Raw genomic sequence first — 22,979 nt, forward strand, 5'->3', positions numbered from 1 at the left:
AAGAACTTGATGCATGTCATGTACAGACCGAACAGTCTCCCACCAGGTGTAAGGGTTTCAAACGAAAACCTTACACCTTACGCACACAACTCATTTTTAAAAAATCATTTCAACTTCAAGCTTTTTTCATGAGTAATAGACACTAATGGAAGCACGTGCTTGAAATTTACCACTTTTGAGTTGGTTTGCTATTTTCACGGCACTAATTGATTTTCAGAAAACTAAAAAGGTTAAAAAAATCTTTGAGCGTGCAAACGAGCTCGGAAAGGGATGACACTTTGCATGGTGTCTAGGGCGTGGTAAAAATTTGAGATCATTATGGCAAGAACATGATGCACGTCTTGTACAAACCGGAAACTCTCCCATAATGTGTCAGGGTTTCAAATGGAAAACCACCACCTTACACACACAACTACATTTTTTAAATCAATTTAAACCTATATTGTGTGGTAATAATTTGACACTGTTTCGGCAAAAACTTGATGCACATAATGTACAAAGTGGACACCTTTTTGGACCTAATTACTCATGGGTGGTGGGCGGCTATGAGGGCCCGCCACAAATAACTTCTGGCTATTTAGTTTTTTTCCTCCGGGTTACAAAAATATATCTATGGCAAGCATGGTGAAACTACCAGTGGTGGGTTTATGTTATTATCCGCCAATGCTACTTTTCCAAAAATAGCAGTGGCGGGTATCTGTCTGTGCCCGCCTCTAACTTGAAGCCACATATAAGCCTCTTCCACTAGTGACTTCACCCACCCCAAGTAGATGAGAGACTTTAGAGATGGACCTCCAAAAGGGGGACCCGTGGGTGGAGGATGTCGTGGACAATGGGGCTTTCTGTAGGTATTTGTGTCTAATAATATCGAGCCAAATACCACCTTCCCAGTCAAGATCTTCCAGGCCCATTTGGACATTAAATACCAGTTCATATGCTTGGTGTCAAGGATACCTAAGGCCCCAATCTCCAATGCACCATGTGGTTGCTTGCCTAGCTCTTTACCGCAAAAGAACCTCGAGGGATTGACATCAAACTTAGAGTGTACCCCGTCATAAAGAAGGAAAAACCCGATGATGAACATCGGTAGGCTAGACAAGCAGGCAATTATCAAAGACAACTTTTCTCTGGAGGATTACTATCTACCTACCCACGGTTCAACTCGGAAAGCCACCCTGTCGGTGAGAAACAAAAAGTCTTTGATCATCAAATGCTTGTAAGTAAGCAACATCCATAGATATTTAATAGGTACGGATCCAAATTTAGAATTCATCATGTGGGTAGTATGAAGTCTGTCCTCCAAACTCCCCTTAGTGACATACGCTTTCCTTTTGTCAAAATTAATCTTAAGTCTAGACATGGACTCAGTATGAACTTCAAGTTCACTAAGCTGACTAGGTCATTCTTGATGATAATTAGCGTGTCGTCCGCATATTGGAGTTGTGTGATTCCACCCCCCTAACATCCGGCAACACTCCCTGGATATGGCCTTAACACCCACTAAGATAATAGCCAGGGCATCTACGACTATATTAAACAAGAGGGGAGAAATCATATCACCTTGTCGTACTCACCATTGATATTAATGGCAGTTTGTCCACCTCTAACCAACTGCACGATCCAACTCACCCAGAGTGGATCAAAACCCTTTCACCACATAACGCCTTCTAGGAAATCCCAGTTAACATAGTCGTGTGCTTTTTTCTAGTCTAATTTTAGAATGAAAATGTCCTCCTTATTGAGATGTGCAGAGTGCAACACCTCGTGAAGAACCAAAATGCCATCGAGGATGATTCTTCCTTGAATAAATACCGACTAACTCTGGTCAATGACCCTCTTTGCCACCAACGAAACCTGCATGGCAAACCCTTTAACAAGTAGTTCATAACCTACATTGATCAAAGCAATGGGTTAAAATTGCTTAATAAGATTTGCCCCTGGAACTTTAGAAAGCAGAGTTATAATCGCATAGTTTAGTCGGTTGATGTCAATCCTACCTTTGGTAAAGTCACCATGCAGCTCAAACATCTGCGATTCAACCATAGGCCAAAATTTCTTATAGAGATAAACCAAAAAACCATTCGGACCGGGGCGGTATTGGACTGAGTGGAGGCCAAGGCCAGTTCCGGCTCCTTAGGAGTAAATGGGGGTGGTCACCAGCTCATTCTCAGCATGCGTAAATCTACCCATCCCACCCCTGGAATCCAAGGCTAGATTAGCACCCTCTCGCTCACCCGAGGCTAGCAGATCCCTATAAAAGCCATAGTTATGACTTTGCAGCATTGTAGATATTGCTTCGAATCACTTCTATCTTGCGTTCACACCATTGTTGCATCATTCGATCAAGATTTTACTTGGTAGCATTCAACATAAAAATGTCTTTATTTATCATTTACCTACTCGAGGACAAACAAGAATTGAGCTTGGGGATGATGATACGTCAGTATCTATTTTTTTTATTGTTTCATGCTCTTAATATATCACTTTTATATACTTCTTATAGAGATTTATATTATTTTTCTGAACTAACCTATTAATTTAGTACCCAGTGCCAGCTCCTATTATCTGCATATTTGTTCTTTCACAAAAAATCAATATTTAGGAAGGTCAAAACACGATGGCAATTTTTGATGATTTTTTCTTGATGGCGAAGGACCCTAGAAGCTTCAGGGAAGGAGTAGACAACCACAAGGGGGCCACACGGCCAGTTGGCGCGCCCTGGCCCTAGGGCGCATCACCCAGGCATGTGGGGCCCACAACAACAACCTTTGCGTCCCTCCACTGCCATAAATCCCTATAAATACTGAAACCCTTCACTGTATTTTTAGAAGAATTTTATCGATGTCGCAAGTTCCTGTTTTGCGAATATCTCATCTGGAGGCCTATTCCAGAATTCTGTTGGAGGGGGAAGCCATTGCTGAAGCCTTATTCATCAAACCTTGCTGCCTCCATGACCTTGTGTGATTAGTTCCACTAGGACCTTAGGGTGCATAGTAGTAGCTAGATGGCTCTCTCTCTCTCTCTCTCTCTCTCTCTCTCTCTTCTCTCTCTCTCTCTCTCTCTCTCTCTCTCTTCTTTTGGATCTTCAATACCATGTTCCTGTGACATGATCGGGGTCAATCCGATGCAATCAGTGGTGTGTTTGTTGGGATATGATGAATTGTGACTTTATGATCAGGTTGTTCATTGAAATCAATTGAATATTTTGAGGTTTTCTTATTGTATAATTCAATAGCTTTGCATTGATATATCAATGTTGGCCAAGTTCGATGTGATTTTCTTTAGAGGGAGTGGTGCTTTACAGTGGGTTCAATCTTGCGGTGATCTAACCAAGTGACAATAAGAGCTAAGGCACACATTATATTATTTCCACTAAGGATAAAACCACATGGTTTTTGTCATATTGATTGACTTCTTCCTATCTACATTATGTCAGCTTGCTTATTGTGATACTTCATTTCTTACAAACTTAATGCCTTGAGATGCATGCTAGATAGCAGTTTTGGGGTGAAGTACTAGTAACTGAGGCAGTTGGATTAATGGTGTACTAACCATGAATGTAATGCCCATATGAGATTATACCATGAATGATCATAGTCATAAGTATTGCAATTTGATCGATTGCCCAACTCTAATTTGTTTACCATGCCAATTGCCTTTTTCTGAGAGAAATATCAATAGTGAATCTATACCCCCTGGGTCTATTCTCCACTACTTGATTATTCAAAACAATTGCTATTACTATTTTTCTGCTTTACCTTGCAACTGTTTATCCCTATCACTCCCGTTTAATCTTGTAACTAGCAAGACAAGGGGATTGACAAACCTCTTGCCATGTTGGGCATGAGCGCATGTGTGTTCTTTGCACAGGTGCTGTTGAATTTGATAGCTTGGGGGACTCCTACTGGATTGATAACCTAGGTTCTCTAACCAAGGGAAATACTTGTTGCTATCCCGCTTCACCATTCCTCTTGGGGAACCCCAACGACTCCTACGGGAGTAGCAAGGTGATAGTAAAAGTCTCTCTACCTCGACTTTGAAATTGATACGAGAATAACAAAAAACCCTTGGTGTGGCCGCATCCATGGGGAAACCCCTAATTACCATGATGAGAACCAGAGCAAAAAGACTAGGTCGTGGCGTGCGTGGTACGAAGTCTACCTCGATTAGAACATATTCTATACCCGGATCAGTCCAATCACAAACATCAACAGGGACTCGACTATCCATTTTAGAACTATGCAATAGCATATGTTACATTAGACACATACCAATGGTAATTCAGGACTCCCTAAGAACTCTTTAATCCTCTGTCGGTTTCAATGCTCTATTCACCTCGTTGCGCTCTTTCAATTCCTTTACACTAATTACTTTTGTTTGCAATCAACTCAAAATCATTACAATCTTTCGCATTCATTTTTCTTCGCGTCTAAAACTAACTTGGAGGAACATCTATATAAGTCTCTATAAGTCACAAAGTCCAATACTTGTGCTCCCTGAGGGATCAACATTCTTACATCGAAAGGGCTACAACTAAACCATGTGCACTTGCAGGACATCCGCAACACAACCCGAAGGACCATGGTTCATGGCTAGATTGGTCTCCATATACATCCTCTCCCTCGTCCGTTCCTGTATTGTCCTTTCTTCCACCCATGTTAATGCCTTTCCAATACAATTTTGCATGGGTGGTGCATGTTGTTTCATATATTCTACTTATTTTGATGACGGATGAGTATTCCAAGCCATTAGTAACCACATACGTGCAAATACATAGAAGTAAACATTTCATCTCAATTTTTTAACCTTATATCAACATGTAGATATAATCTTAAATACCTTACCAAACACTCCCTCCGTTCCAGAATATAAGGTGCATCGATTTTTGTGATAGTCAAACATTTGTATGTTTGACCAAGATTATAGAATTAAATATCAACATCTACAATGCAAAATATTCTAAAATGAAAATACTTTATATGATGGAATGAATTATACAAATTTGGTATTGTAGATATTAATATTTTTTCTAGAAATATGGTCAAACATGCACATGTTTGAATTTTCAAAAAAAATACACCTTATATATTTTTTGGAATGGAGGGAGTAAAGATATCTCTTATTTGAAATTTGTCTTCGCACTAGGAAGTGCGAAGGGAAAAAATGGTTCACATTCACAGTATACATGAATCCACATCATAATTAATAAAAACAATGAAAAATAATCAACCACACAAATTTTATTGGCCACTTCTTCAAATTCTATAGACCACTTCTTAATTCCATATAATTCAAGAAGCAAGACTAGATTGACCGCTCTCCATAGGCTTATACATGTGAACAACCTTGCTGCTATACCGTTCGTGATTTCATCACAATATTTGCTCAACCAACTATCCCATCTTAGCTAGTTGGTACCCATATTTTCATTATTGTGGATGGTTGGAGGATGGTATATGCAAAATGTGCACTTGCACCCCTCGGCAACACACTCGCCAGATTTGTATTCCCCTGTACGTTTGGAGCATGCGTCTTCGCAAGTTTTTCTATCACATGGTGGATCTGTGATTTTTTTTGACACACATGTGATGAGTTTAATGCTATCTCTCGATGCCTGTATTGCCACATCTGCAAAGTCTCGAGATGAAGAAAAGGGACGGTCACAACATGACCATTCTTTGTTGAGAGAGATTATGCACAAATGTATTACATGAACAAGTACCTGATGCTACCACGAGAAAGACCAAGGCCAAAAGCCACATATCGGTGGTCCTCATTTCAACTGGTCGTTTGTGTTGAAGGAATGAGTTGTTGATTTCTGTGTGACATGTAAGTTTTGACGAGAAAAAAAGAAATGGGCACGCTTTTTATAATGGATTTATCACATTAAACTATTGATTTGGTGAGATTTCCCAAATTAATAGCCATCAAGTGAATTACTATATATATATAATATTTATTTTATTTGGTGAGATCTACCAAATTAACAGTCATCAAGTGAAAATATGTACACATAAATTCTATTTATTTCAATGACGGATGAGCATTCCAAGCCACCAGATAATGTACATACAAATGCACATGATTTTTTGTGCATATCAAAGATATTCTTTATCCAATTCTTTAATCTTATATAACAAAACACCTTATTGAATAACAAAGATCTCTTATTTGAAATTGTCGCTTCCCACTAGGAACTTCAAAGGAAAAAATCGTTCTTATTCACTATCCACACGCAGGCCACATCACATCAAATACAAATAATGCAAAAACATGTGTCAAACACACGAAATTTACAGCGCATCACAAATGTGATAACTAACACATAAACACGGTGATAACTTTGACCCGGGGAAAGAGTTGTTGAAACATATCTCGATAGTTTCTGTTTAAATAGCATGATAATTATGCATTGTATACCTCCAGTAAATTCTCTGTACATAACATGATAATATACGAACCGCGGGTATAATAACTTAGGTACAAACACCGCGATAACTTTTGGCCGGGAAAAGTCGTTGAAAACATAGTCATGATAATTTGTGTGTAAATAACATGGTAATATTTACACTGCAGAGCTAATAACGGACGTACAAACACAGCGATACTTCTTGACCCGGCAAAAAAAATTGTTGAAAAACATACCCCGCTATCTTCTGTGTAAATAGCACGGTAAAACAGCATAGCATAGCTGGTAACCAACGTACAAACATCGCGGCAACTTTTTAACTCCCCGATGAAAGTTGTTAAAAAACATACCTCTAGTAACTTGTATGCAAATAGCACAGTAACATATGCAAAGCCGAACTGATGACTCATCTACAAACGTCGTGGTAAATTTGTGACCATGGAAAAATTCTTGTTGAACAAAAGATACCCGATATCTTCTTTGTAAATAACATGGTAATACGCGCACATTAGAGCTTATGACCTATGTACAAACACCATGGTAACTTTTGACCCCCGAGATAAACTTTGTTGAATAACATACCTGTCGTGGGTTTAACGTGGCAGATGCCCTAGCGAAAGGACTTAGTCGTGGAGCCATCGCAACTTGGTTAACTTGAAGGGGTTAATCGAGACAAAGGACACAAAGAGTTTATACTGGTTCGGCCCCTCGCAATGAGGTAAAGGCCTACTCCAGTTTAGGGTTGTATTGCTTGGGTTTCGATTACTAGGGAGCGAATACGCCTGACCTAGTTCTCGACTTCTTGTTTCTTGTCCCTAACCCGCCGACGGGTCACCCCATTATATACACAGGTTGATGCCCAGCAGCTTATAGAGTCCCGACCGGCTCATAGACAACGTATCCGGCTCGGTGACTAACTAAGCTTGCCTTACAATACAAGTTATACATATGGCGGTTCATCCTCTTGGGCCTCAAGTCGCCTTTGGGTCTTGGGCCGTCAATAGGCTTGCTATGACCCACCATCTTCATTGACAAGTCACTTCTGGTATGACCCGGCCCCTCATGGGCGGGCCATACCCAATAGTTATATGCCCAACATTAGGCCCCATGTTGATTTGAACCTGTTCACATCAATCTTCAATATTTTGACTTAGTAGAATCTTGCAACATAATTTTTTTATGAACTTGTTATAACCAGCCATGACGTCAGCTCATAGAACTATGTTAACCTGCCATGACGTCATCTTGCATTAACTTCGCACGAGGCCCAGGTATCTTTAACAGATCCTTATCTTTTAATGAACATCTCGAAAATCGAGGCATCCACATAGCCACATGATGATTTCAACCTCCTCGATTCCCGCACATGCCTTGTATCCATCCTCTTATAAATAGGGACGGGGTCCTTTTCATTCCCCCCCCCCTTGCCTCCTCTTCTTCGTCTTCCTCTCGCCACTCCTCTGCTAACCGAGCTTCGCCGTCGTCTACCTCCGCCCGCTGCACCAACTCAGGCACTACATCAGCCTGACTAGACCAGAGAACTCCAGCGCAACACTGTTGTCTATCAGCGTTTGTAAGTAATCATCTCCTTTTACCTCAGATATGCATTAGGGTTTGCTTTGTTCATCGGTGTTCTTCACCGTTCTTCGTTTTCTCCTTTAGCTCAAGTAGCTTTGTAATCTGAACACGATATAAAACTTGTGCGGTAGCAGTTTAGCATTCGTTTTTAACATGAAAATACCTTCTTTCCATAGAAAATCTCATCAGAGCACACGAACTTTTCTGCTGCCGCCACCTTAGGTTTAGAATTTACTGCCTTTTCTGAACTGCTGCAGATCCAAAATTATAGTTCCAGTCTGTGAAATCTGTTTGTCCATCACTTAGCAAAATTTTCATTGATAGATTTGAAGTACCATAACTGCCATGGCACCTTATACCATAACCTGTGGTCCACCATATAATATTAGGCCCCGTTTAAGCCGCCATCATATGCTTCATAGCCTGCGTAACCTGGTAATACTCTTCGGTTTAACCATGCTTGCTTATTCATCCTCATAATTTTGTTCTGCACAATATTTTTGACTTTTTAAACTCTGGCAGACTTAACAGCATAATGATTAATCCGGTAGGTACCATTAATCCCCTTTTAAGCCGCCAAATGAATATCCGCATACTTCAGTACTCATCTTCCGGCTTAACATGATGACTGCTTGTAACACTTCACTTTTGAATCAATGATCCGGTTTAACAGCATAATCTTAAACTGGTAATATTTCTTTCTTTTAGGCCTTCATTCTCAAAATGTGCAAGACTGTCACTGCCTGCGACTGGGTCGTTTCCCGGGTCACCGAAGAAGATTTGAACGAGAATGTCAAACAAGTGTCCTGGCCAAAAAATATGTTATCCATTGGAGGGTCCCAAGCACTGAAACTCCTCCTGAGCCATCTTCACTGATCACATGCTCCGGGGTTTCAGTCCTGCCAGCTCAAAATTCTTCCGCTATGTGCTGCATTTTTTCAAGCTCCATCCACAAGACATTGGTCCTAATTCCGTTTCAAACATCTGCAACTTCCAAGTATTCTACGAGGTGTACCTTCAATAGGAGCCCACCGTAGAACTATTCAGGGAATTTTATTATTTAAACCGGCAGAATGAATTCACAGACGGGCCCAGCCTAGAGCTAGGCAGCATTTCCATACATCGACGAAAAGAAGCCACTTTCCTAGCCACCACAGTCATCCCAAAGACTGGAATCAAACCTGGTTTTATTGCAAAGACACTTCTCCAGAAGGGGAAAATCCTCTGCCAGGTTATCGCGCCAGCTGGCTTAGCAACAGGCACCCTCTTCCAGACTGCATCAGTACATCAGAATGGAAGAAGTATATGCCAGTCTTTTCAAAGATCTGGGCCTTGATGGCCAACGGCTTGATTGGAATAGATCTGGTTCCATGCTGGGTCGGCTGGAGAGTCTTTCCTCTAAGCCGTCGTCCCGGCTTAATGTATGAATACACCGGCGAGTTAAAAGATCCTCAAAGCCACTGTCAGATTGAATTGACTTACGAAGACATCAATAGTATGACCAAATCTCTGTTAAATGAAAGCTTGGAAGACTGCAGTAAAGTTGGATTGAATCCTTTCTGCGTTCTTAACAAACCGCCAGCTGTAGGCTTTTAACCAATTTCACAATTGAATCATACCTTCAGTTATACTGCCTTTTCATACCCATTTAATTTTTTGCAGGCTGATTCACCTTTTTGGACTAAGAAGCTGCAGGATAAGCCGGCCAAGAAACCCCGGACCAAGACCAAGGCTACTAAAAAGCCTGCCAAGAAGAAGTCCAATCCTTCTGAGTTATTTGACTTGGATGATAGTGACGAGTCGGAGGTAACACTTGACTGCCTTGGCTCATTTTTTGTACATCTTATTGATAATGATTGCTATCAGGATGATGCGGAAGGAAGCCATGCCAATGCTGAAGAGGTAACTATCCTTTCCTGCGACTCTGAACCTTTGCCAAGACAGAAAGTTCGGCAAGCAAGCTGGAGAGTAAGGTTTTATCATCCTTTAGCTTATTTGGATCCCAACTTTCTTTTGAAGAAGCAGCAATATGAAGCTCGCCGCACGACCCGGAACAGTGGCGGCGGAGTTCTTTCCTCTGGCTTACCAAACACACCAACGCCTCGCAAGCATCGACCGGAGGTTTCAAATATTCCTGACTTAGCTTATCCCAAGGCGGGTCTTTGTCGACAACCTCTTAATCCGTCTGATTGAAATTATCAGGGAACATCTCATTCCTCCTCCGGCGACTCAACTGGGACTCAAATCCCAGCCTTCAAAACTATGCCTGGGTGAGAATGTTAAATCTATCCATTTTGAATCATGCACTTAATTGTCATATTAACTCTGTCTTATACTTCCTCTTTAGTGCTATGGCAAAGCCCAACAAGAAACAGAGAGTTGACAAACCGGCTGAAGAACCCAATATTGTTAATCTGGAGAAACATGATGCATCCGAGACTCTGCATCAAGTGTCAGAAACTGTTGTGGATGACCCCCCTCCAGAGGACCACCCCGTTACCCAAGATGCCATGGACGTTGATCTAGAAAATGACAAACCGCCCAGTCCTGCTCAGCCGGCTCATAAAACTAAGGATATAATAATTACTGGAATGGCTTATCAGGCCCTAGGCAACCCCATTGCCCTATCCAAACACAGTGCCAAAGAAGAGTTCTCTACTGTTGCTAAGGGAAAATGGAAAGTGGACTGGGAAGGCTATGCTCAATTTAGCAGTCAAGAGATTCACTATGGTTATTTAAACTGCCTTCACACCAGCCGTGACTTCGAAGCCGGCCTAGTCAACCTTATGAAGGAACGCTTTGAGATAATCCAGCACAATTCTTTTCATATAAATATACCTCTATCAGTTGCCAAGTCTATAGAATATGATAGAATTGAATATATTGTAGACTTTTTAGAAAGTCATAAATATATGAAAATCAAACTAGTAGCCCCCAAGGGTCGGCTTAAACTATCAAGTTAAGTCGGACTTCAAATATCAGTGATCAACTTTGCACCTGTAGCCCCCAAGGGCCGGTTTAATCGGTATGAATAAGCCGGGACTCATCACCATGGCTAAAAATAAAATCCATGTGTGTAGCCTTTATGAACCGGATCACATCATTTTGCCCGGGTCATCATCTAAACTTGTCTTGAAAAGAGCAATAGGCATTAGCCCCCAAGTGCCCAGGAAAATACTTGTATTGTTCTTGGGACTTCAAAAATAATCATGATCATAATACCTTCCATGTTGTTCATGTCGTAGGCTGAACTAAATGAGAAGGAAACCCAAGTCCAAGATATGAGGGCCAATATTCAAACTCAACAATTTGAGACTTCCAAAGCCAAATCAGAGTTGAAGACTGTATTGGAAAACATTGAACAGTTGAAACAAAACTTTAGTACTGATAGAACCGGCTGGTCCGAGAAGGCGGCTCTATTAAAAAGAGCAGAGGATGTCGAAGCAGCCCTTAAACCGGTAACTGACGAGTTGTCCGGTTTAAAGCATCAAATCAATAGCATGACATCGGCCATCTTCGGTAAGTAGCAAAAAATACTCTCCTTTGCACCAATAGCATATCATAATTGTCTGCCGGTTTACCAATAATTTTTACTGATGTGGGCTCCCGAAGCGCCAAGTTAGGTTCATACATGCGCATCAAGCTTAAGGTTGTCTATACTCTACTAAAGCAGCTATACACTGGCGCACAACGGACAATCTCTGTTACTATTCATAAGAAACATCCATCCACCCTCACAAGGAAACACTGGAGAAGCTATCGGTGCTGCCCCAAAGAATTGAAGGGTTAAAGCGATCAGCCACCAGAGCCGGCGCCATGACTGCCCTAAGCCGGGCAAAGGCATGACAAGCAGATCTTGATCCAGAAGATTTAGCCAGTGGCTGCCCTAGTGTGAAAGAAGACGGGTCTCCTTTCAGCGCTGATGATTTTGCAAAAATAGCAAGGGAAATGCGTCCATTAGCAAGCAAGCTGGCCAAAGAAACAGATCTATCCCAATACCAGGTGGCTTATGATGCTGAGAACAAGAAGGTGAAGGCGCTGGTTCATCAAGAAGGGGATCTCATCCCGCCGACTCGTAAGCATACCATCGCTTCTGACATATATCCATCTAGTCTTATATATGATGAGGATGTGTTTAGAGCTTTGACTGGTATCAACTGGACTATGCCTGACTTCCAGCCAATGGATAACCAAGGAGAAGAAGAAGAAGAAGACAAAGAAGAAGCACAAGATGACCCGAAGGCTTCGACCCACCAAGACTAGAAGTCTTAATTCATGAGCCGGTTTACCAGTCATAGATTTTGGATGCTATGTCTCAAAAACACTTATCCTTTTGGGCCGTCATATGCCTTGTAATAGGCTATTTAAAAACAATGATATGTCGTGCCATCGTGCATGTTTTATTTGCATAACATTGCCGATCCGTCATTCGAAGATCTATCACTTATGCTTAAAATATCATCAATTATGCAGACCATGCTTATCATTTTTTTCCTGCACATAAGCAGACAAGTGCCTTGGCGGTTTACCCCAGGGTGGGTCACAATACCCGATATAAAAACCACTCATGACTGAATAATCCATAACCAGGACGGGTTTATCAAAAACCTCATACAATTACAGCAAAATAAATATCATACCTGTGATATTTGTTCACACTGTTGGCTTGTCATGCGACGTGCAGTAAGGGTAACAACCCAAAGTCTTAGAGCACAACGCCCTGTTCAATTTATTCATACCGCCGGCTTACAACGCCATATGCAGCAAGGGTAACATCCCGAAGCTTAGAGCACAGAACTCCAAGCACATAATCATCATACACTGGTGACTTAAAGTCCAAAGCCAGGCCGGGTTAACAAACTCTAGATAGACTCATATATGAATCGTAAGGAAACATGGCCCTAATCAATTTTCAACCATATATCAACATAGCACCAAAAGATGAACCACAAAAATGTTCAAAGCAAATATAAATCAGAAGAAAACAAGGCATTCATAGGCTGCCAAGCCTCAATGTCAAGTGTTATTCAAGGGTCGCACAGCCGCTGAGCTAAACCTTAATTCAAACCCGTAAGCCGGACCTCACATGACCAATCGTCGTTTTAACTTTGGCAAATTCAGGGTCTTTATAAGATTGATTGTCAAGAGTACGTCGAGTCATTCCAGGATTACCTGGTCGGAGTGGCAGGCAAACTAAGGCAGGATAACCTAGATTTTTGGTGAATACACCTAGCGTCCAAGCCTATTAGAAGGGACAACAAAGCTCTGTTCATTAACAAAGAGCCCCCAAGTAATATTTCATTTTAGGTGTATAAGCCGGATGAATAGGATAGTCATAGCTATGCTCAATGAGCAGGAAGCCCCCAAGTATTTTGTAATCATGGCGTACAAGACGGATCCAGAGGGTAGTATAACTATGATCAATAAGCAGGAAGCCCCCAAGTGATCGTATGAAGTGACAATAAAGACTCATATTCTCATAAATGAAACGACGGAGGTCCTGAATTATCAGGGATGCCAGCTTTATTATATTCATCATAATATATACATTGACAAAGTATGTACATCACAAGAGCCGGTGGCTCAGGTGTAATAGGGCCGAAGATAAGCAATATTCCAGGGCCGATGGGTCTCCTCTTCCGACATGCGTGAGTCCTTGTGGTCTCGAACATTGATAAGGTAGTATGACCCATTGTTCAGATTTTTGCTGACCACAAAGGGCCCTTCCCAAGGTGGGGATAGCTTGTGCATGTTAGTTTGATCCTGGATGATCCGGAGCACCAAATCTCCTTCTTGAAAGGTCCTGGTTTTAACCCAGCGGCTATGATAATGACACAGATCTTGCTGGTAAATCGCTGAACGAGCTGCCGCATAGTCACGCTCCTCATCCAATAGGTCAAGAGCATCCTGATGTGATTTTTCATTGTCAGCTTCAACATAAGCCGCCACACGGGGTGAGTCATAATGGATGTCACTAGGGAGAACCGCCTCTACTCCGTAGACCATGAAGAAAGGCGTGTAACCCGTAGATCTGTTGGGGGTAGTATTGATAGTCCATAACACTAAGGGCAATTCCTCCATCCAACAACCCGGCGTCCTCTGCAAAGGGACCATAAGTCGGGGCTTGATGCCTCTCAAAATTTCTTGATTGGCTCTTTCAGCTTGGCCATTGGACTGGGGGTGAGCCACTAATGATACATCAAGACGAATATGCTCCCGTTGACAGAATTATTTCATAGCACCCTTGGACAGATTAGTGACATTATCAGTTATAATGTTGTGAGGATAGCCAAACGGGAAAATCACCTTTTTGATGAATTGAACCGCCATCGCCACGTCACACTTACTGACCGACTTTGCCTCAACCTATTTTGTAAATTTGTCAACCGCCATAAGGTGGGTCTTTTTATTTGTGGACCTTTTGAAAGGTCCAACCATATCCAGCCCCCAGACTGCAAACGGCCAAGTAATTGGAATCATCCTCAATTCTTGAGCCGGTACATGAGCTCGTCTTGAGAATTTCTGACAACCATCACATTTACTGACCAAATCTTCTGCATCATCATGAGCCGTCGGCGAATAAAACCCATGACGAAAATCCTTGGCCACGAGAGATTTAGAGCCAGCATGATGACCACAATCTCCTTCATGAATCTCTCATAGAATCTCACAGCCTTCCTCGGGAGAAACACAATGTTGAAACACCCCTATGACACTGCATCGGTGCAACTCTCCATTGATAATAGCCATTGACTTAGACCGTCGGGTTATCTGCCTGGCCAAAGTTTCATCTTCAGGTAACTCGCCCCGGGTCATATAAGCCAAATATGGAACTGTCCAATCAGGAATAGCATGAAGAGCCACCACCAACTGCGCCCCCGGGTCAGGAATAGCAAGATGTTCCTCCGTTGGCAATTTGACTGAAGGGTTATGCAGAATATCAAGAAAAACATTTGGTGGTACCAGCTTATGCTGGGACGCTAGCCGGCTCAAAGAATCAATTGCCTCATTTTTCCTGTGATCAACATGTTCCACTTGATAACCTTTGAAATGACCAGCGATAGCATCAACCTCTCGGCGGTAAGCCGCCATGAGTGGGCCTTTAGAATCCCATGTTCCTGAGACTTTCTGAGCCACCAAATCTGAGTCGCCAAAACACCTCACCCGGCTTAGATTCTTCTCCTTAGCCATCCAAAGACCATGGAGCAAGGCTTCATACTCAGCTGCATTGTTAGTACAAGGGAACATCAGCCTTAAAACATAACAAAACTTATCACCTCGTGGGAAAGTCAAAATAACTCCGGCCCCGAGCCCTCCAACTGCATGGATCCATCAAAGTGAATAGTCTAATATGTGCTATCCGGCTTCTCCTCGGGCATCAGCAATTCTGTCCAATCATTGATGAAATCCACAAGTGCTTGGGACTTGATGGCTGTGCAAGGCATATATTTCAAACCATGGGGTCCAAGCTCAATGGCCCACTTGGCTACCCGACTTGTGGCCTCTCTATTTTGAATAATATTCCCTAAAGGAGCAGAATTGGCCACAGTGTTGGGATGACTAAAAAATATTGCTTGAGCTTTCGACTAGCCATGAACACTCCATATACCAACTTCTGCCAATGTGGATACCTCTGCTTCGATTCAATGAGCACCTTCCTAATATAATAAACCGGCCGCTGAACCAGATATTCCTTGCCTGGTTCCTTCCTTTCCACAACAATTGCTATAATGACAGCCCGGCTATTGGTGGCCACATATAACAACAAGGGCTTCTTATCAATAGGAGCAGCAACGATCGACGATTCAGCTAACTGTTTCTTCAAGGCTTCAAACGCCTGATCAGCAGCATCACTCCAGACAAAGTGATCTGTTTTCTTCATCATCTGATACAAAGGGATAGCTTTTTCTCCCAACCGGCTTAAGGCCGCAGTACAACCCGCTAGACACTGAACATCATCAATACACGCCGTTTTAGCCAAGGAAGTAATAGCCTTGATTTTCTCTGGGTTAGCTTCAATGCCTATTTCAGAAACCAAAAAACCCAAGAGTTTGTCTGCTGGTACACAAAAAACACACTTGGGCGGGTTAAGCATCATCTTGTAGACCCGGAGATTGTCAAAGGTTTCTTTCAAATCATCTATCAAGGTATCCTTCTTCCTGAATTTCACAACAATATCATCCACATACGCATGAACATTGCGCCCAATATGATCATGAAGGCAATTTTGAACACACCGCTGATAAGTCGCCTAGGCACTCTTGAGCCCAAAAGGCAGACACATAGCAGAAGGCTCCAAAGGGTGTGATGAAGGATGTCTTCTCTTGGTCCTTCACTGTCATCTTGATCTAATGATACCCAAAATAAGCATCCAGAAAACTCAAATGCTCACAACCCGCCGTAGCATCAATAATCTGATCAATACGAGGGAGAGCAAAAGGATCAGCCGGGTGGGCCTTATTAAGGTCTGTGTATTCCCCACACATGCACCAAGTGCCATTTTTTTAAGCACCAGCACCGGGTTAGCCAACCATTCAGGATGAAAAACTTCAACAATGAACCCAACTGCCAAGAGCCGGGCCACTTCTTCACCAATGGTCTTACGCCTCTCTTCATAAAAGCGACGAAGGAATTTCTTGACCGGTTCAAACTTTGGATCAATATTGAGAGTGTGCTCAGCGAGTTCCCTCGGTACACCTAGCATGTCTGAAGGTTTCCATGCAAAGATGTCCTGTTTCTCATGGATGAACCCGATGAGCATGCTTTCCTATTTCAGATCCAGATTAGCACTGATACTGAACTGCTTGGATAAGTCGCCAGGAACAAAATCAACCAACTTAGTGTCATCTACTGATTTAAACTTCAACAGAGGGTCATGCTTCGTGGTTGGTTTCTTCAAAGGTCTCATATCTGCCAAATCAACATTATCCTTATAAAACTTCAACTCTTCGATTGCACAAACAGACTCAACATAAGCAACATCGCCCTCTTCACACTCCAAGGCTATCTTCCTGTTCCCATGTACCGTGATGGTGCCCTTGTGACCTGGCATCTTAAGCTGCAGATAAACATAACAAGGCCTTGCCATAAACTTAGCATAAGCCGGCCATCCGAACAAAGCATGATAAGGGCTCTAGATCTTGACCACCTCAAAAGTCAATGTCTCAGCTCGATAATCACGATCATCACCAAAGGCCACTTCCAAAGCTATCTTATCCACTGGATACGCCGACTTACCAGGCACCACTCCATGAAAAACAGTATTAGATGGCTTAAGATCTTTATCAGTCAAATTCATACGATGAAAAGTGTCATAGTAAAGGATATTGATGTTGTTGCCTCCATCCATGAGCACCTTAGTAAACTTGTACCCCCCAACCTGAGGCGCAACCACCAGAGCCAACTGACCTGGATTGTCAACCCGGGGCGGGTGATCCTCACGGCTCCAAAGAATAAGATGTTCAGACCATCGCAGATAACGAGGAATCGTCGGCTCAACTGTGTTTACTGCCCTGTTACGAATCTTCTAGTCCCGTTTGCATAAACTTGTGGTGAACACATGATACTTTCCACTATTCAACTATTTCGGGTTGCTCTGATACCCAGACTGCTGCTGCTGATTCCCTTGACCAGATTGATTAAAACCACCTTGATTGCCTTGGCCCTGAAACCTGGAGTTTGAACCGCCACTACGAAAGCCAGTCCCGGGAGAGCCGGATCCTGAGCCGTCGTTCGGGCCATGATTATTCTGGAAAAAATTGGAGTTTTTGTGCTCCCTCATGATGAAGCAATCCTTCCATAGATGATTAGCCGGCTTCTCTTGCGTCCCATGCTTTGGGCAAGGTTGGTTCATCAATGCCTCAAGGTTAAACTTTGGTCCTCCAAGCCGGGGCGGCTTTACCTGATGATGCTGATTATTATTCTGCGTATTGGTGTTATCCACAAAGTCTACATTGCCATCAGCTTTGCGTTTACTGTTGCCACTTTGACTCGCCGTATTATGCCGATGTCCCTTCGCACTGCCATTCTTCTTCCCCTTACCAGCCTTCTCCTCATTAGACTCAGGGTCTTTAGTACTATCAGAGTCGGCGTATTTGACGAGAGCCGCCATGAGCTCTCCCATGTCACTACAGTGACGTTTAAGCCGCCCTAGTTTCTGCTTAAGGGGAAGGAAACGGCAATTTTTCTCCAACATCAGGACTGCTCAACCGGCATTGATTTGTCCGATGAGTGTATAACAGCTGAGATCCGGCGCACCCAATTGGTTGTTGACTCACCCTCACCTTGGACGCAAGAGTCTAAATCCAGGATTGACATAGGCTATTTGCATGTGTCTTTAAAATTTTGGATGAAACGTGCTTTCAACTCCGCCCATGATCTAATGGAGTTAGCGGGCAGCCCTTTCAACCAAGTATGAGCCGACCCATCCAACATCATGCATGGTGAAATACTTAGCACATGTGGCATCACTAACATCCAACATCTCCATAGCCATCTCATAGCTCTCAATCCAAGCCTCAGGGGGCTGATCCTCGTGTAGTTAGGCACCTTATGAGGGCCCTTGAGATCCTTAGGTAAACGCTCGTTGCGTAGAGCCGGCACTAAACATGGCACACCCAAAGTTCTAGAGGTCACTCCTGCCTCCACAAACGTTGACGGGTAAACCGGAGATTGCTGTTGAGACGCCATCTGAGCTACCAGCTCATCCTCTCGACATACCCTGCCCTGATCCACCAAAGTCTGAGCATCGACTTCACTGCGCGCCGGGTCATTCCTACTAGGCTAGTTATGGTGTTGTTCACTGCTTGAAACTGTCGGTGATTCAATATGTCTACTATAACTCCGGGTTGGACGAGGGGTTGAATGAATCCGTTCACGACTATATGAATAAGCCGCCTGTTGGGACACTGATGTCTGAAGAAGTTCTCTGGCCCTCCGCATCTCTATCGCGGCTGGGGACTCGCCTTCAACTGGGAGAGCCGCCAATCGTGACGCTGCAGCAATCATGTTATCCAAAGGGTTAGAATAATGACCCGGTGGTGTCGGAACATGCTGAGGCAGAGTTATATCCAAACAAGGCAGATCCACAGCACGCGGCAGAACTGGTGCTCCAGTCACGAGTGCCTCAACCGCTCGGTTCACCACAGGTGGGTCACCGGTCCCTGCCCCCGGTGTGTTGAGTTTCTCGCATCGTACTGCAGAGGTAAGCGACTCTGGTGCCTCCTTCTCATGATGGCATTTGAAGCATTTTGATCCAAGCTAAGCCAGAAAGACTCTTCCTGAATCCGTTGGGCCTGAGCGTCCAAAGTAGCTCGCTCCATGGGCATCCTAGCATTTTCAGTTGCCAGTTCTTCCTTGGCTTCAGCTATCTCATCTCGTAGCTTCGCCACATCCGCCTTATGCTGTTCTTGAGTGTCCGGGGTCACCTCCACCCCCATCAAAGCCGCCAAAGCATCCAGCAATTCAGTTAACACCTGAGCCGGCGGGCGCGCAGGGCCGCTAGCACCGGCCGTCACCACAGCTGTTGAGCTAGAGGTCATAGCCGTGACGGTCATTGAGCCAAGCGCCGGCTGTGTACCAGCCATGAAGATCACAACCCTGTTTGGCGGCTCATAGGGGTCCGAAATACTGTCGCCATCGGAACATCCCCCAAGCCGGTCGTCCTGCAGTTGATACATTGAATTGGTCTCACCGGTTGACGACTCACCATTAGAGTAGATGGCCGTCTTACCACCATACACAGATCTTTCCTCAAATTCCGCCCCATGGATGAAACCAACAAAGGTATGCTTCACAGCGGCTTGATTGGGCTTGGCGGGTCGTGCGCTTTGAGTCGTCTCAATGATGTCGGTGCAGGTGTCCGGCTCAGGGCTTGTACTCAATTGAGCCAGCCTCGGGGCCCCAGCCTGCGTCGTTGATGTAGAGTTTGCCACGACGACTCTTGGTCATCCAGCCCACAGCGTATCCCTTGATCCCTGGGAAGCTGCCCTTCAAGAACTCGAAACCACCGTGCGCTGGCCCCACGATGGGCGCCAACTGTCATGGGTTTAACGCGGCCATAGCAACTAGTTTAGCTTGAAGGGGTTAATCGGGACAAAGGACATAGAGAGTTTATACTGGTTTGGCCCCTCGCAATAAGGTAAAGGCCTACTCTAGTTTGGGGTTGTATTGCTTGGGTTTCGATTACTAGGGAGCGAATACACTTCACCTAGTTCTCGACTTTTTGTTTCTTGTCCCTAACCCGCTGCCGGGCCGCCCATTTATATACACAGGTTGATGCCCGGCGGCTTACAGAGTCCCGACCAGCTCATACACAATGTGTGCGGTTAGGTGACTAACTAAACTTGCCTTACAATACAAGTTATACATATGGCGGTTCATCCTCTTGGGCCTCAAGTTGCATCTGGGTCTTGGGCCGTCAATAGGGTTGCTATGACCCGCCATCTTCATTGATAAGTCGCCAGTGGTATGACCCGGCCCCTCCTGGGCGGGCCATGTCCAATAGTTATATCCCCAACAATACCCCTGATAACTTTTGTGTAAATAGCATCGCAATATACACACAACAGCGATGATAACTTACTTAGCTCAAGCGTGGTAAGTTTTGACTGAAAAAGTCATCGAAACATATGAATATGAGTTCTAGTTTAACATGTAGTGGTTTTTTTATGTGGAAACGGTTTTTGCTAGAGCGCTAGTTGGAGCCTGGAGTACGTGTTAGAGCGCTAGTTGTTGGTTAGCTCGGTTGTTCAGTTCTGTTACCAAAATAAGAACATTCGTCACTCAAATTCCTTATAAAAACATATTTTCGGTGTCTAAAATATAAAATTAAAAAGTTCAAATTAAAATAATGGATCAATTAATATTTTTTTATAAAAAATGGATTTCCCATTTTCTAAAAACTAAAAAGAAATTCAAGTTAAAATAACATATTAATTTGATGTTTTTTAGGAATGTAGGGTATTTCTTGTTTCTAAAAATAAAATCAAGAAGTTTAAATTAAAATAACAAAACGGTTCGATGCTTATGGAAAAAATTCTTTGCAAAAAAGTGAAAACAAAAAATTTAAATAAAAAATAGTGCAGTTCGATGAAACAATTATTCCTCGTTTCTAGAAAATAAAACAAGAAGTTCAAATTCAAAAAAAGAACAATTTTATGTTTCTAAAAAATGGATTTTTACTGTTTCTAAACAATAATGGGTTTAGTACATAAGATAAAAGATATCATAGTGCGGTTCAACCACTACATGGAGTACATTTCGCATGAGAAATAGAAGGATAAGGCAAAGTCTAAAAGATTTACTGCAAGAAGTTTAAGTTTCCGCCCAGGAAAATAAAAAAATGCTTGTGACCGAGGTTCAGCATATATTTACATGTTGAATAATACAAAAAATGATGTTCTTTTTGTGTTCATTTTTTTCTCTCAAACCTTTAAAATTCTAAAAAAAACGCTCTACAAGAAAAAAATCTCCTATCCATCAATTTTCCAACGGTGTATCATATGCTTTATTTTGATGAACGGTTCAAAAGTTTGGTGTATATCGTTCACAATAAATCTTTACTGTATTCAAAAAAATATTAAACCACGGCGAATTTGAAAAAAAAATTGGTCTAAAACAAAAGAAAATATATGTTTCAGATAAGAATAAAAAGAATACAAATCGAAAAGCCTTAAAGGTTTGCTTACAGAAGTTCACGTGATCCTTTTGACACAGTTCAAAACTGCTTGTGCGAGAAATCCAATGTTAATTAACATGTTCAAAAAACAAACAAAAATGATGTCCTTTTTAGCATTTTTTAAAATGCTCATAAACCGTATCGAATTTGAAAAAATATGTCTACATGAACATGTTATTTCTACTCATAAGCATTCCAATGGTATATCATACTCAGTTATTCGGATAGAAGTCTTAAAAAATTTGCTTGTATCGCTCAAACAAGTTTTAACATGGAAAAGTTACGTGTTTGCAACGGCTTTCTAACGGTGTATCATTTGCTCAATTTCGATGAGTGGCTAAGGAATAACAGGCAAAATAGCACACGAAAAACAGTATGAAGTTCGAATAGACACACCCCATAAGTTCAACTTCTTCATGCAGTGTGGTTCGAAAACTCTGTTTTCATGATGAAGATAGCACAGATGATCTCGCTATTTTCAAAACTAGTCAAAAATGGCTTAGAATTGGAGAAACCTTTTACACGAAAAGGTTCCGCATATTCGGTAACTTTCTAAAGGTGTCTCATTTGCCCCATCTTCCTACATTTTAAGCCATTTTCAAAATTCGCTAAAAACCGCAAAAAAATAGGGAAAGTAGTTGTATACCAAAAAATCGCATTTTTTCAAGCTTTCCAACTCCTTATTGGTTGCTTCATTTTGAGAAACCGTTAAAAATAAAGCAAAAGTATAATCTAGGAAAAACTTAGGCCATTTTTCATATTACATTTAAACCTTTTTGAGTTGGAAAACACTTTCGACGTGAAAAAAGTAGCGGTTTTTCATCAGCTTTCCAACACCATATCACTTGCGTCATTCTGATGAACTGTTTTTAATAAGATCTTTGGTTGTTCGATTTGAAAAATTATATCATTTTTCAAATTCCTCTTAATATGTAGGAATTTGGGATAACTTTAAATATGAAAAATAAGTGAATTTGCACCAACTTTCCAATATCATATCATTTGTCTTTGTTCCGATAAACTGTTTGGAAATGAGCTTGTAAATACTATTCACGTTTTTCTTGAAGAAAGATATGATTCACGCTTTTTTCGAACAAAAAGGGTTTTAAAAACTGCTCTTAAGTCGTGTAGATTTCGCAAAAGTGTTCAACATAAGTTGTCGTTGCCACGTGCGTCTGTCAACTGTTTGCCGAGTCTATCTCTACAGGTGCTAGCCATAGACATAACCCCTTGATTTTCATAATAAAAAAAGGAAAAAAGATTGCCGAGTTTATCTACCCGGGTGCTTGGCATAGATGTGACCCATGGAATTCC

Source organism: Triticum dicoccoides, chromosome 3A (assembly GCF_002162155.2).
Source record: "Triticum dicoccoides isolate Atlit2015 ecotype Zavitan chromosome 3A, WEW_v2.0, whole genome shotgun sequence".
NCBI classification, from domain to species: Eukaryota; Viridiplantae; Streptophyta; class Magnoliopsida; order Poales; family Poaceae; genus Triticum; species Triticum dicoccoides.